Raw genomic sequence first — 14,462 nt, 5'->3', positions numbered from 1 at the left:
CCATTGAGGCATTTGTAGAGATTAAAAGACTCTAGCCTTTACCCCAGCATTGGGCATACGCAATTATAAGAAATGTTTTCTATTGTACTGATGATAACACTGTTTTAGGATATTTAAAAGATAATTAGTGTAAAATTAGATAGGTAGCAACAGCATTAACTTCATGTTTAAGGTCTTTAGCCATAGTAGCTATTCTTGTGGAAAAGACACAGGGTATTGTGTTGCAGCGTGGGTTACATTTGTTTGTCCCTCATGTTGTCACACTACTCCTGAATAATGCACAGATTAAACATGTGTCTGTAGCAATGTTTATACAATGGGAAATTAAAATTAAGTTAAATTGCATTAATTCTTCAAACATTACAATACGCAAATGTCAGAATCTCAATCCTGCTACATCATTGCCCTCAGAAACCTCACGAGACAAGGAAGACAATGAGCATGATTGAATTAAGTAAATGTGTAAGTTTTTTTGTATGACCAGACATATCTGAGACTACATTGAAGAATTTAGATTAAAGTTTCATTACTGATGAAAATGTTTTATAGATAAACGCATGATAGCTCACTAGTGACAGTGACAGGATGTGCAATCACATATTGAGATAATTGAAGAAAAGTCATTAGGCTTAAACTCAGTTCAGGTCGCCGAACTTACAGCACTCATCAAAGCATGTCAGCTAGTTAAAGGAAAATGAGAAAACATTTACACAGATTCACGTTACGCATTGTAACTACACGCCATAGTTCTTGGTTTTGGAGCTATTTGAAAACATAGCGGTTACCTAACATCAACAGGAACACCTGTATCACATGCACAAACAGTCAAACAACTGATAGAGGCTATATAGTTGTCAAAGAGGTTGCAGTTATTAAGTGCCAGGCACATACCAAACAGTCAGATGAAGTCTAACTAGGAAACTAACTAGTAGACTCACCAACACGAGAAGCAGTTTTAGAACGGCAGCCACATACCCAATTGATGATTTTTCATGATATCACATTTGAGAACTTACGACAATGTCAGGAAAAGGCTACATTGAATGAAATTCATACACGGAAATTGAAACAATGTTATAAAACAATGGATGAAATTTGGGTAGATATAGAAAATAAACCAGTAGCATTAAAAATGTTGTTGATAGCTTTTGCAGAAAGTGCTTATGGGTTAGTAAACATGGGAGCAGATAATAGGATTAGAATTGGTATATCTTGTTGGTATGCCCAGAAATTACTACAGTTGCTAAGTTTAAATGTGAAATATGTATGTTTGTCTTAAGAATAATGAAGGAAAGATAGTACCTACTAAGGTCAGACAGGTGCCTAATATAACCTTTTCAGAGTTTACATATTAATTTATTGATTTTATTTAATTAAGAGAAAAGAAAGTTAAGAGGGTTACAGTACGTGTTAGTTGGTATTGATATGTGTTGGTGGGTTGAGGCCTAGTTAACTGCCTCAGACATAGTGCAAATTACTTCTAAGAAGATTTTGCCAGAATTTGTATGTAGATGTAGTTTACCCAGAGAGTGGACTCATTTCACAGAAAAAAGTATTTCAAAGAATGTGTAATATGATCGGAATAGATTCAAAACTTTATACACTATATCATTCTCAAGCTTCAGTCAAAGTTGAAATAATAAATGGAGATATTAAAAATTAACTAAGCTTACTAAAGAAACAGGAATGGCACTTCTTTAGTTTATCATAGTATTAGAATCACTTTGAAACCTTTTCTCAATCTCTCTCCATATGAACTGTTATTTGGACTTCAGCCAAGATACGTTATTAATCCACAGACTGACTTGAAGCTGCTTGTTAAAGAACCACACAATCGCACCAGGATAATCCTAAATACTCCAGATGAAGGGATATAGTATAATACTGAGTTGATATCCTACTTCATATAATGTTCAACACCTAGAGGTAGGTGCACCCACACAAATTACAAAGTCTAAGAGAAAACCTGGAAAACACCTTATGTGTTATGGGGCACTCAAAGGATGATGGAATTATATTAAAACATATCCAAATTTTTATTAGTCTCAATAAAAAAATAATAGCACTTAATATTAGATTAACTATCTGAAGGCGCTGTTTCTCCAATACATAAACTATATAATGGATGCTGAATAGAATAGGGAGCTATCATAGGTTCTCTACCTCAGTACATAACAGATAAGGTTAAGTTGAGAGTCTAATAATCACATGACCGCACTCCTTCCAAAATTGGCTGTTTCATTATATATCATATAAACAGAAGAGACCTTCAGTCGAGATTCTTATTATATTGTAAGATTAGGTAAAGTGTCCCTACTGTGTAAGAAAAATATTTTCTACAACATTCACATGTGAGAAAACACTTGTTGGATCCTCAGAGTGTCCTGGGCTGCTAATCTTTCAAAAGGAAACCGTAATAAGCTCGATATGACAGCAGCTATTACATTTATATAGTATCACCGAGGAATCTAGTTCTAAATGAACAGCCAGTATAAAGGACAAGTATCTATTCCTATAAGACCCTAAAACATCCGGATATGATAAGTGTATAGTATAATATAAGCAGAGGAGAAACAGCGCGTGTAACGCCGACGCGCGTTTCACTCTGCTAAGCTTTATCAAAGTTGCCTTGATTTGAAAAATGGAGTTATTACCTATAGCAACCAATCAGATTCTAGCTGTCATTTTGTAGAATGCACTAAATAAATGATAACTAGAATCTGAACATCTCTAACTATATCATAACTAGAATAGAACATCTCCACTTTTCAAAGCCTCCAGAAATTTGCAGCTTGGTAAATGTATCCTAAAGTGTCAATTCTCACGATTGTATTCTATATGTATTAAAAAGGGGATCAATCGAGATGGCCTGGCAGCCATCTAACGAGGATGTGTCCCATCAGAGCTCCTCAAATACTCCCATAAAAAGCACCAAAAAAGGGTGTTATTCTGCTGCCACAGCAAGCTACAGGGACCACAGCGATTAATAAACACCTGCACTGTTGGATTGGGCTTCTTGTGGGTCCTCCTGAGCCCGGGGGTGACAACCAGGTACCGGATCTAAGATCGCGGAAATCTGTGAGTCGGTTGTGACTGACTTCCCTGACAAGCTGACACAGAGCGGAGACTGCCAGAGTCAGATCTGTGCCTGCGGGTTTCGGAGCTGAGGTCTGCTGGCTCTATCCTTCCCCCGAGTGAGAGAGGTACCGCTTGTCAGAAGTTCCCCTCATCTCTGTGGATCAGTGCTGACTTAGACCGGAAGCTGCGGGCACCATTACCAGTGTCTTTTCCGGATATACAGCCGGAGCAGTGCATGCTGGGAGTCATCGGGCAGCAAATATTACAGGTGGGAGGAAAGGAATTTGCAAGACACTAAACACACTCTGCAGCTTCAAATAAAATTGAAAGATCCCCCCTTTTGCATGGTGGCCCAGTGAACAGGGAGTTAAACACCTTCTCCCTGCAAAAAGTATGAAGCACATAACATGCACATAACATGGATCTTACCAAAGCACTGGTATACTGCACCACCTAGTGGCGACTCTGTAAATACCAGCATATCTGGTGCTTTTAATTATATGATTCAAAACTTTCATCAAGGTTCTTTGATAGAAGCTAAAATCTATTAAGGGAAAAGCCTCTGAGCCATGTAAGAGACCAGGAGGAGGGGTCTCTGTCCATATAACACATCAATATTCAACTGTGCTGCATTATACTTGTTAACCAGTGATAACGATGGAAAAATATATGAATACTTCTTCATAAGCGGCCAAACCACAGCGATATAAGCCTGAAAAAGAAAAGAGGTGAGAACAACACCACTGGGTCAGGTCGAGGGATGAATGTAACCAACAATGAGATTAGCCCTGAAGCAATCACACCAGAGGAGAACACGCAGCAAACCGAAGTAACTGCCTCAAACCCAGAAGGGTCACCTGTGTCTTATGGGGAAGTGGTGATAGCTATACACAAGACCATGAAACTATTGCTGCAATGGCAAGCGAATAAATTTGCGGAAGCCATAAAGGAACTGTCAGAACAGCTTGCGGCTACAAATAAACAAGTGGTAGCGAATGAACATAGGAGAAAACATGCAGGATGTGACTACCTTGCAACAAGAGTTTACCATGTTACGCAAGAAATAGAGTCAAATGTTTAACAAGATCGACGATCTAGAAAACAGATCACGTTGCAACAACCTCCATCTGGTTGGTCTTCCGGAGTCCATTAAAGGTCAAGCCTTGACCCAATTTCATATATCTGATTTACCATCCTTGCTGGACATCTCAGAAGACCTTAAAGGTATGGAAATTGAAAGAGCGCATAGATTAGGCCAGACTAGAGAGAATCTGGATAAAAGACCTCGGACAGTTATCTTTAAATGTCTGAATTTCCATCACAAGGTCAAGATTTGGTCGGCAGCAAAACAAAAAGGGAAAATCCTGTAGCAAGGCAGACAACTGCTGTTATTTCAGGACTATTCCACGGAGGTGTATAGAGCAAGAAAGGAAATGGCACCGATGTGTACACGTCTTATCAAGGAAGGACGGAAATTTGCGCTTTTGTACCCAGCCAAACTCCCTCTGTTTCAAGGCACGGATATACGGACTTTAACAAAGCTGACAACGCGCAAGCCTATCTAGATGAAGAGAACTCTGAGAGACTTGCCCAGACAACGGATAAGTAAAATATACTTGGGATTGAATTTGACAATCTTGGAAAGTTGCATATATTCTGATTATTCTGATTAGATGATTCTGTTGAATGAGATAGTAGATAAATGGGAATGGCATTGTTAAGGCTTGTTGAAGGCAAAGATAGTAAGATACATAATGGTTGAAAATATAATCTTTAATAAGTAAAACACAAACACAACTGGTTACGATATTTCATGTAGATCTTTGTCCTTTTATATAAACATCTGACAAGTGACATAGAGTCTAGTGAAACAATCGGGACAAATAGCCCTGGATAAAAGGCCCAGAAAATCATGATGCCTATACTTTTAGGTAAAGTCAGAAGGTGCAAGTTTAAAAGTATTAGAATTTATAGTTGGATACCTGGCACAGGCAGGAAGTTATAAGTCGTTATACACTGTTGAAATATATAAGCTAAGCACACACAATAATGGGTGGTTATCATTTAAAAGTTGTGGGGTGGCCGAGACCATCACCTGGTTTTATGACTAGTTTGCTACTTTTGTTAAAATTGAGGAAGAGGGTGTCCTCAGGTTATGGTAAAATGCGGTGGTGTGGATTGCACTTTCTACTCCTATGCATCCACCATACGAAAATGCTTATTGTACTTTATTCTTCTATGGGCTAGATTTACTAAGCTGCGGGTTTGAAAAAGTGGGGATGTTGCCTATAGCAACCAATCAGATTCTAGCTTTCATTTGTTTAGTACTTTCTACAAAATGACAGCTAGAATCTGATTGGTTGCTATAGGCAACATCCCCACTTTTTCAAACCCGCAGCTTAGTAAATCTAGCCCTATGTCTTTTTCTTCTCTTCTTTTTTTTCCTTCCTCCCTATCTATACCCCCCTCTTTTCTATCCTAATTGCTGAGGCAGGAAAGTCAACGGAAAAGGACCAAGGGGTGAAATATACTGGTCAGTACACACCTTTTACAAATGGTATGCATAAGAGTTTGAAATGTATATGTGATTATATGTTGAGATGCAGAACATGATAAAGAATGTTCGTGGAATGTTCACGGGATAAACTCTCCAATTAAACGGAGAAAAATATTGACATATGTTAACAAATTGAGGTCAGATATTAGTTTTTTACAAGAAACGCACCTTACAGACTCTGAGCATGAAAAGTTAAACATGTTAAGTCAACAGGTGGTGGCATATTCCTCATAAACTTCTAAGTCAAGGGCAGTGGTCATTTTGATGCGTAAAAATTTACCTATTATAATACACAATAGACAAGTAGTTGAGGAAGGCCAATTTGTATGTGTAGAAGTCTCAATAGCAGGTAGTAAATATCTTCTCTGTAATGTATATGCACCAACAATTTACCACAAATCATTTTATTTAAAAATAATTAATAAACTTTACACCCATATAGATTCATGGATAATTTTAGGGGGGGGGGTTAATATAGTATTATCAGACACATTAGATAGACAGAGAGGGCCCCAACAACAGACACGCAAGTACAAAGTGGGAATTAAATATATAGAGCAACAATTGCAGCTTTTAGATATATGGCGTCAGCGCCAGTCAGGATTATACCTTCCATTCTGCAGTGTATAATACATTTTCTAAGGTAGACTATTTCTTGGTATCAAAAAATATCACTCAATGGGTAAGTGAAACAGAAATAGAGCCTATAGGCTTATCAGATCATGCACCTATCTGGTTTAACATGGAGATCAGTGGAAACACGGGTACACATAGACAGTGGCGATTCCCATCAGGCATGGTCTCATCACAACAATTTACACATAGGTTAGATGCAGCCTGGGCCATGTACGAGCAACATAACATAGAGCATATCTCTAATCCTGCCCTTTATTGGCAAGCTGTGAAAGCGGTAATGAGAGGGGAAATAATGTCTTATATTAAGAAGGTCAAGAAAGATCAATCTGAGTTGTATTTGCAATCTCAGAAGGACCTTGAAAGGGCTTTTAAAAAATGGAAACATGTGCCTAATCCAGTGAATAGGGCACTCTATCAGGAGAACAGATACAATTTGATAATGTAGTCACGCAAATAGAAATCAAACATATTAAGAGAGGCAGGTACCAATTTTATAGGTATGGGAATAAAATGAGCCACCTACTCTCTAACCTGCTTCAAGGTACTAAATCCCCTACAAATATTACTTAATTATGTGACAGTTCTGGAGTAGAAAAGCATACAGGGAAAGACATAGTGAAGATACTGCATACATTTTACCAGTCACTTTATGCGCAGGAGGTTCCGAATCTGGAGCATAAGCAAAATTTTTGGTCTCAGATTAATTTACCCCAACTAATGAACATACAAATCTCCTCTTTGACTGCCCCGATCTCTGAAGAAGAGGTGATAGCATCTATCAAACATCTAAAAAATAATAAAACGCCGGGTCCAGATGGTCTCTCTGGAGAATTCTATAAATTGCTTCTCCCTAGGATCTCGAAAATCTTAGAAAATTTATATAATACGATATTAATAGAGAAACAATTCCCTGCTTATTTAAACATGGCCAAATTTTTGATCCAGGGGGTACTTTATACTCTTTTCAGCAATTGCAGGAAAAGCATGCCTTCCCACATAGTCATTTCCATATCTACTTGCAGATTCGACATTATGCTTTGAGCAAGCGAGGGACATTGGTACTATTTGATGTAGAGGGCACAGGTGATTTAGAAGCAATACTAGCTTTCTCCAGAATTAATACATTTAGAATTAAGTACCTGTATGCTGATCTGATTGATGCTGACCTTGAGAATGTATAGTTCAAAACTTGGGAGTCTTGGAAACAAGATCTCCCGGATCTCCGCCCACATGGAGAGATCCTACGTTATACAAAACATACATTGAAAGCTCTCAGCTCTGCTAGACTTCAGGAAGTCCATATTAGAACAATTAATAGGGCTTATCTATCGCAAATACAGAGGAGGTATATAGTAGCATCAGATTCCGGTATATGCCCTAAATGCCAGATATCTCGAGCTTCATTGGTGCACAATATGTGGTCATGTCCAAAGATTACTAGATTTTCGAATAAACTGGTGGCGTTTATAAACTTCACTTTTGATATACAAGTATTTGCCCATTATGAGGTATTGTTGTTTGCAGTTTTTAATACCTGGAAAAATCAGATAAAAGATGTACAAATTATGCCGCTACTTACAGTTATAGTTACCCTGGCAATGAAAGCCATCTTAAGTAATTGGATCTCTCATAAAACTCCATCGATAATGGAGATAAAATCGGAGCTGATCGAAACTGTATATTTTGATAGACGAGCTACCTTCCACGACTTGGCGAAAGGAGTCAAACACTTCCATGCTAAGTGGGGTGTTTATATAGACATTCTTGAAAATCAATGCGGCTCCATATCATGCAGGCCTTTGAAGGTACTAGATGGTCCTTGTTAATAAATCTATAAAGATGGAGGTTGAATGTAATTCTATCCAGAATAAGGATTTAATGATGGCTGACTAAAAGTAGATAGTGATAGTATATCCGCTGGTACCAGTTCTAAACAAGATGAGGAGTTTTGAAAACTAGATTATATAGCAGGATGTTATAGAGAGCACCCTACGGTAAAAGTGTGTTGCTGTTTTCTATATATAGCTAAGTAAATATATATATGTTTTATAACAAATTCTTCAGTGTCACTTTTGCCTGGACGTCATTATGTGCTTGTGATCAGTTTATAGGTTTTCATGCTTTGCAGTTTATAATTTCACAAGAATACAACTTGTATCCTGATTGCTCAGTGCTGGATTTTAGGGGCTGTGTTCACTAACAGTATGAAGAACTTCGTACCCAATAAAGTATGTCTTCCATGGCTACAATTATGACCTATATGTTGGTGTTGTGTCAACTTCACCTTATCCTTCTGTCAACGTCATAGCCTCTGTGATAAATAAGTCTTGCTGCAGAGTCTGGGTTCATTGGAGAGTTTGGGAAGGAGAAAACAACAGGGGGACACAGAGGATATTACCAAGAAGAGGAGAACGTGTGTTCAGTGTCATTGAAAGGTCCTGTAAGATGGGAATCCTGCAAGGTCCTGTTGTGATGTTGTTGGTGGTCTTCTGTTTATTAATTGGTGAGTTTTCACTTAAATCCTTCATATCTAGGAGTAATTTACCCCTTAAAGACCAAACTAATTTTTAATCTTCATCCACATGACGCTTTGGTTACATGTGAAAAATATTTTATTACTTATTTTACCAAAGTGATTTTTTTTTTCAGAACACAGAGGCTTAATTTTGAGAGTGAATTATTTTTTTTTGGGACATATATACAGCTCTGAAAATGTCTATACACTTGAAAGTGCTTGATAGACTTATCTGAAATATTTGGGCACAAAGGTCTGAATGGTGGTCACATTTACATCTCAGACATTGTTGTTAGAAATTAACCAATAACGACCTCATGGTGTAGGCCAAGAAATAGATTTAATGGAACAAATGTTAAAACCTCATTATTTATAATTCTTTCTGGAAAAGATTAAAAGCTTGTTTGCTTGTAATAACTGTAAGTATAGGAAGCTCCTTTAACAACTGATGGCGTTTGCTGTGACTTGTGAGCACTGGGTCCCAGAAGTAAATCCATGGCCGGCTTGTGCGCCTTCCTCCGGGACTGAGAATCACAGAAACAGCAATTCGGAAGCCAACCTAAGCAATTTGTATTTCAACTTCATAAGGGATATTGCTTCCACAACGTAACAATAGTATATGTAAGCATCCTCAGTGCCTATCAACAAGGTCTAATTAACCCCTTATTGCTTGGTTGGGGTAATCACCAGTGTACGGTCAATTTAGTGTAATAGCGATGGACTCTGTTTAACAATAATATTAATAACTCACCCAGTGATGGGTTTTTGCTAATAAAACAGTGGTGTTGCTACAAAGAATTAATCATATTCATAAGTAATTCAACTGTCCAACTGTGTATTAACAATATGTGTAGAGATAGAGAGAGAAGGAGAGAGATTAAAGGTTATATACAGTGGCATTATTAATGGTAAAAATATATTTTGTGCAGTAGAGTAGAATCTCCCCTAGTAATTTTAGCACTTGCACAAAATACACACTTAGATCAAATGTGTGAAACCAATATATGGCAAGAATGCAGCAAAAAATGTTGCTAAATAAATGTTTTAAAGAGTCTCACTGTTTCAAAGTGAGCATAAAGGATAACATAGAAATTGATGTGTAAGGTCATGAGTTTGATATCATACACACAATGTATTGCGCTCAACTACCAATAAATGCAAGTATACACTGATCCAATGTTAGTGGATGATGAGTGTAAGTACATGTAAACCAGCCCTAATAAATATTTATCAGAAAACAGTGAAGGCTAATTGTATTGCAGTAGGTGATTAAATGTATGGCTCATAGATAAGCGAATATTAACTGAGGGACAACTAGAATATGAGCCCATAACCAGATAGAATAAAATGAGGTGTAGTAGAACCAATCTAAATGGTGATGACCAGGGTTTAATCAACAGATGGTCATACAATAGGGTGGAATAAAATAAAAACAATGAAACAGCAAGATTCCACAGAATAAAAAAAGTAGTGCATTAAAATAAAGAAGGTCAATAAAAAAGTCAATAAAAAAGTCAATCTTTGAGTCCAAGAGGATTCTAATATGAACCCTTATGCTGAAAATCCCAATTGAATGGATTAATAAACTTGCTATCCAAATACCGCAATGAGAAAGTCCGGTGAAAGAGCAAGCCTCTGGTGAAGACTGAGCAAAAAGACGATACTCACAAGATTCCGGGTCACAGGATATATATATAACAGGGTACCTGACCGGAGATATAGGGATCCGGGGACCGCGGTCCAGATGTTATGCAGGCGGTGAATTACCGGTGAGGCTCACAGGATATATGAATGATGAGACGGACAGCGGGGAAATCGGAGTGTGCGTTCCAGGGTGGAACGCAAAAACCGGATATCCTGTTGTGTCAGCGGATGTGGGTGTGACCAACGCGTTTCATCTGCTCCGCAGATTTCTTCAGGGAATGTTGATAATGGGTGGAGATTTAGTGAGGTCATTTATATAGTACATCCGATAATTAGATAAATGAGTTCAATGGAGTGGTCATCTATTAATAAGCCTCAATATTGCTAATACCAACAGATACTTATATGTTTAAACTAGCAGATACAATATTACATGGTAAGCATATACATAATACATACAGGATACATACAGGGGTACCAGCGCTAATAGTCATAGTAAGAGTGCACAATTATCCAGGTGAGAGGATGGAATTACCTATAAGTATATTTGTAAATTCTCTAGATTGTATAAAATTAATGAATGGAGGGTATATCTGACCTGACAAGTAATGGATCTATACAAAGAGAATATTGTATGACTGACATATACTTGAGTTTAAAATACATGTGTATTAGAAATTTCAACAATCAATTGCAACAATAAATTGCATGATAGTTTGACAATTAGTCTCAAGGAGGAGGTGTATATATCATCCATTTTCCAAATGGTTGTGGAAACAGTGATTTAAACATTCATTTTCCAAATGGTTGTGGAAACAGTGATTTAAACATTCATAGGTGTATATTGTGTGTTGGTACATAAGAGGTGACGTGCCTTGACACTCAATATCACCGTATTGGGATGGATCTACTACATGTATTCTACTGTACCGGATGTTCCCGGGAGGTCACCCATCCCGGTACTAGACCAACTCCACTCTGCTTGGCTTCCAAGTTCGGTGGGGATTGGGCATTTCCAAGGTGGTATGACCGTAGTCTACATGGAGATCCTATACCCAAAGGGACAAAGGCGGCATGGGCACTGGAGAGTCAACAACCTATAACCAATAAAACACAATATCCTGAGTGTATGAAAATAACACCATATTATAATGAGACATCGTATTCCACATTAAGTCCTTGTGGTGTTAATGAGTTGAAATAAAGGATTAATTTAGTTTCTTCCCTGTTGATATTTCTAATCGGGTCTCCCCCTCTCCAGTTATTGTGTACACACTTGATGCCAAAAAATGTCAACCCTTTTGGGTCACAGTTGTGAAAAATTTTAAAGTGGCTAGAGAGACGATGTTTCTCAAAACCATTGCGTATGTTCCTATCTGGTTTTGGGCTCATATTCTAGTGGTCCCTCAGTTAATATTCGCTTATCTATGAGCCATACATTTAATCACCTACTGCAATACAATTAGCCTTCACTGTTTTCTGATAAATATTTATTAGGGCTGGTGCTCCGGTTTCCTCCCACACTCCAAATACATATCTCATAGATTAATTGGACCCAGACTAAAAAAGACCCTAGTGTGTGTAAAGACTGATGTGAATGGCAAATATTCTCTATATAACTCTGTGTAATATGATGGTGCTATATAAATTAGAGATGCTCACTGATCCCCGTGAAGTGGTTTTGGCTTTGGTTTTGGATATGGATTAGCTTCATGTTTTGGTTTTGGTTTTGGCAAAACCACCATCATGTGTTTTGGTTTTGGATCTGTATTTTCTAGAAAAATTGCTAAAATATGCTAAAATCTCATAATTTAGATCTTTTTTGTTCCTACATTATTATTAACCCCAATAACACTAATTTTAAGTCATTTGCAGTTAATTTTGACCACCTCACAGGTCACAATATTATTTTCATACACTTTCGGGCAAATACTGCAGCGACCGGGCTGGATACTAAGCGACAGAGCAATGACTCAAACACACGGCAGTTCCTAGCACATCTAGGAAACATTGGCACACAGCAGTGTCAGTAAAGACAAGTGGTACAATTAGCAATGGAGCAGTGGAGCTCTCCTCTTTGTGTGTAACCCGGCGGTTCCCAAACTGTGTGCCGCGGCTCCCAGGGGTGCCGCGGCGCTGTCACTGGGGTGCCGCGGGCCAAGCATTGAAAATAAGAGAGAACACAGAAACTTACCAATCCGCCGGGTGCCGGGACCCAGCAGCCTCCTCTCTCCCGCAGCTGTCACTGAATATCGACGTCAGTAACAAGCTGCTGCAGGGGAGAGGAGGCTGCTGGGTCCCGGCGCCCGGCGGATTGGTAAGTTTCTGTGTTTTCTTTTTTATCTATTGCTGGCGCGCAGCTGAGGAGTGAGAGGGAGGGTGACAGCGGGGCACAACGGGACAGAGGAGTGTAACAGGGGCAGATGAGTGTAACAGGGGGGCACAACGGGGCAGGTGAGTGTAACGGGGGGCAGATGAGTGTAACAGGGGGGCACAGCGGGGCAGATGAGTGTAACAGGGGGGCACAACAGGGCAGATGAGTGTAACAGGGGCAGATGAGTGTAACAGGGGGGCACAACAGGGCAGATGAGTGTAACAGGGGGGCACAAAACGGGGCAGATGAGTGTAACAGGGGCAGATGAGTGTAACAGGGGGGCACAATGGGGCAGATGAGTGTAACAGGGGCAGAGGAGGGTAACAGCGGGGCACAACGGGACAGAGGAGGGTGATAGCGGGGCAGAGGAGGGTGACAGAGGGCAGAGGATGGGGGACATCGTGAGAGAGGGCAGAGGAGGGGGGACATCGTGAGAGAGGGCAGAGGAGGGGGACAGCGTGACAGAGGGCAGAGGGGGCAGTGTGAGAGAGGGCAGTGTGTCTGGATGCAGAGGGGACAGAGTGCCTGAGGGCAGTTTCTGGATGCAGAGGGGGCATTTTTGTATACAACTAAATAAGTATTTCTGTCCTGACCTAAATACTTATTACAATTTTTTGACCCAACTACTTCTAAAACAGGACTGCTCAATAATTATTTTGGAGGGGTGCCTTGAAAAAATTTGGAGACTCTAAGGGTGCTGCGAACTGCAAAAGTTTGGGAACCACTGGTGTAACCTATATAACACTGTGCAATTTGACTACAAATTCTGAAGAAAAGCCTGCCAGCCCTAGTATTTGTATTTAAGCAATGACATTTAACAATGGAGCACTCCTCTTTGTGTGTAACCTATATAACAACATACAATTTGACTGCAACTTCAGAAGAAAAGCCTGCCAGCCCTAGTATTTGTATCTCAGCAATGACACTTAGCAATGGAGCTCTACTCTTTGTGTGTAACCTATATAACACTGTACAATTTGACTGCAAATTTAGTAGAAAAGCCTGACAGGCCTAGTATTTGTATCTCAGCAATGACAACTAGCAATGGAGCAATGGAGCTCTCCTCTTTGTGTGTAACCTATATGACACAGTAGAATGTGACTGCAGATTTACAACAAACCTGCAAGCCCAAGTATTTGTATTTCATCAATGATAATTAGCAATGGAGCAATGGAGCTCTCCTCTTTGTGTGTTACCTATATAACACAGTAGAATGTGACTGCAGATTTACACTAAGCCAGTCAGCCAAAGTATTTGTATTTCAGCAATGATAATTAGCAATGGAGCAATGTAGCTCTCCTGAATGTCACTGTAGATTTTGTTGAACAATGCACAACAATTCACAGGCTCCCTTACTCTTTCTATTCTATCTAGCTTGCTGCACAACTGCTCTACAGACTGTGCTACTCCTTCTGTCTCCCTCTGTGAAATGGCGCTAGATCGCCGTGGAGGGCGGTTCTTATAGAATTCAAAATCCGAGATCTGACGACGTAACGATAACGTCCGAAAAAGCGCAAAAGTACCAAGCCGGCTCGGCTCGGTACTCGGATATGCTAAGTTCGGTTGTGTTCGGTTCTCGGGGAACCGAGCCTGAGCATCTCTAATATAAATAAACGATAACAATACAATACAATAAAAAAAATATATTTATACAATAC

General features: G+C 39.2%; 1 pseudogene; it reads right to left on the bottom strand.

The window, feature by feature from the left end:
* Nucleotides 1-11,348: 11,348 nt before the first annotated feature.
* LOC142155520 (5S ribosomal RNA) lies at nucleotides 11,349-11,467 on the bottom strand (annotated as a pseudogene).
* Between the last annotated feature and the right edge of the window lie 2,995 nt (nucleotides 11,468-14,462).

The sequence above is a fragment of the Mixophyes fleayi genome, chromosome 4 (genome assembly GCF_038048845.1).
Source record: "Mixophyes fleayi isolate aMixFle1 chromosome 4, aMixFle1.hap1, whole genome shotgun sequence".
Lineage (NCBI taxonomy): Eukaryota > Metazoa > Chordata > Amphibia > Anura > Limnodynastidae > Mixophyes > Mixophyes fleayi.
The sequence above is the reverse complement of the archived record's forward strand: the minus strand, read 5'-3'. Positions and strand labels throughout refer to the sequence as shown.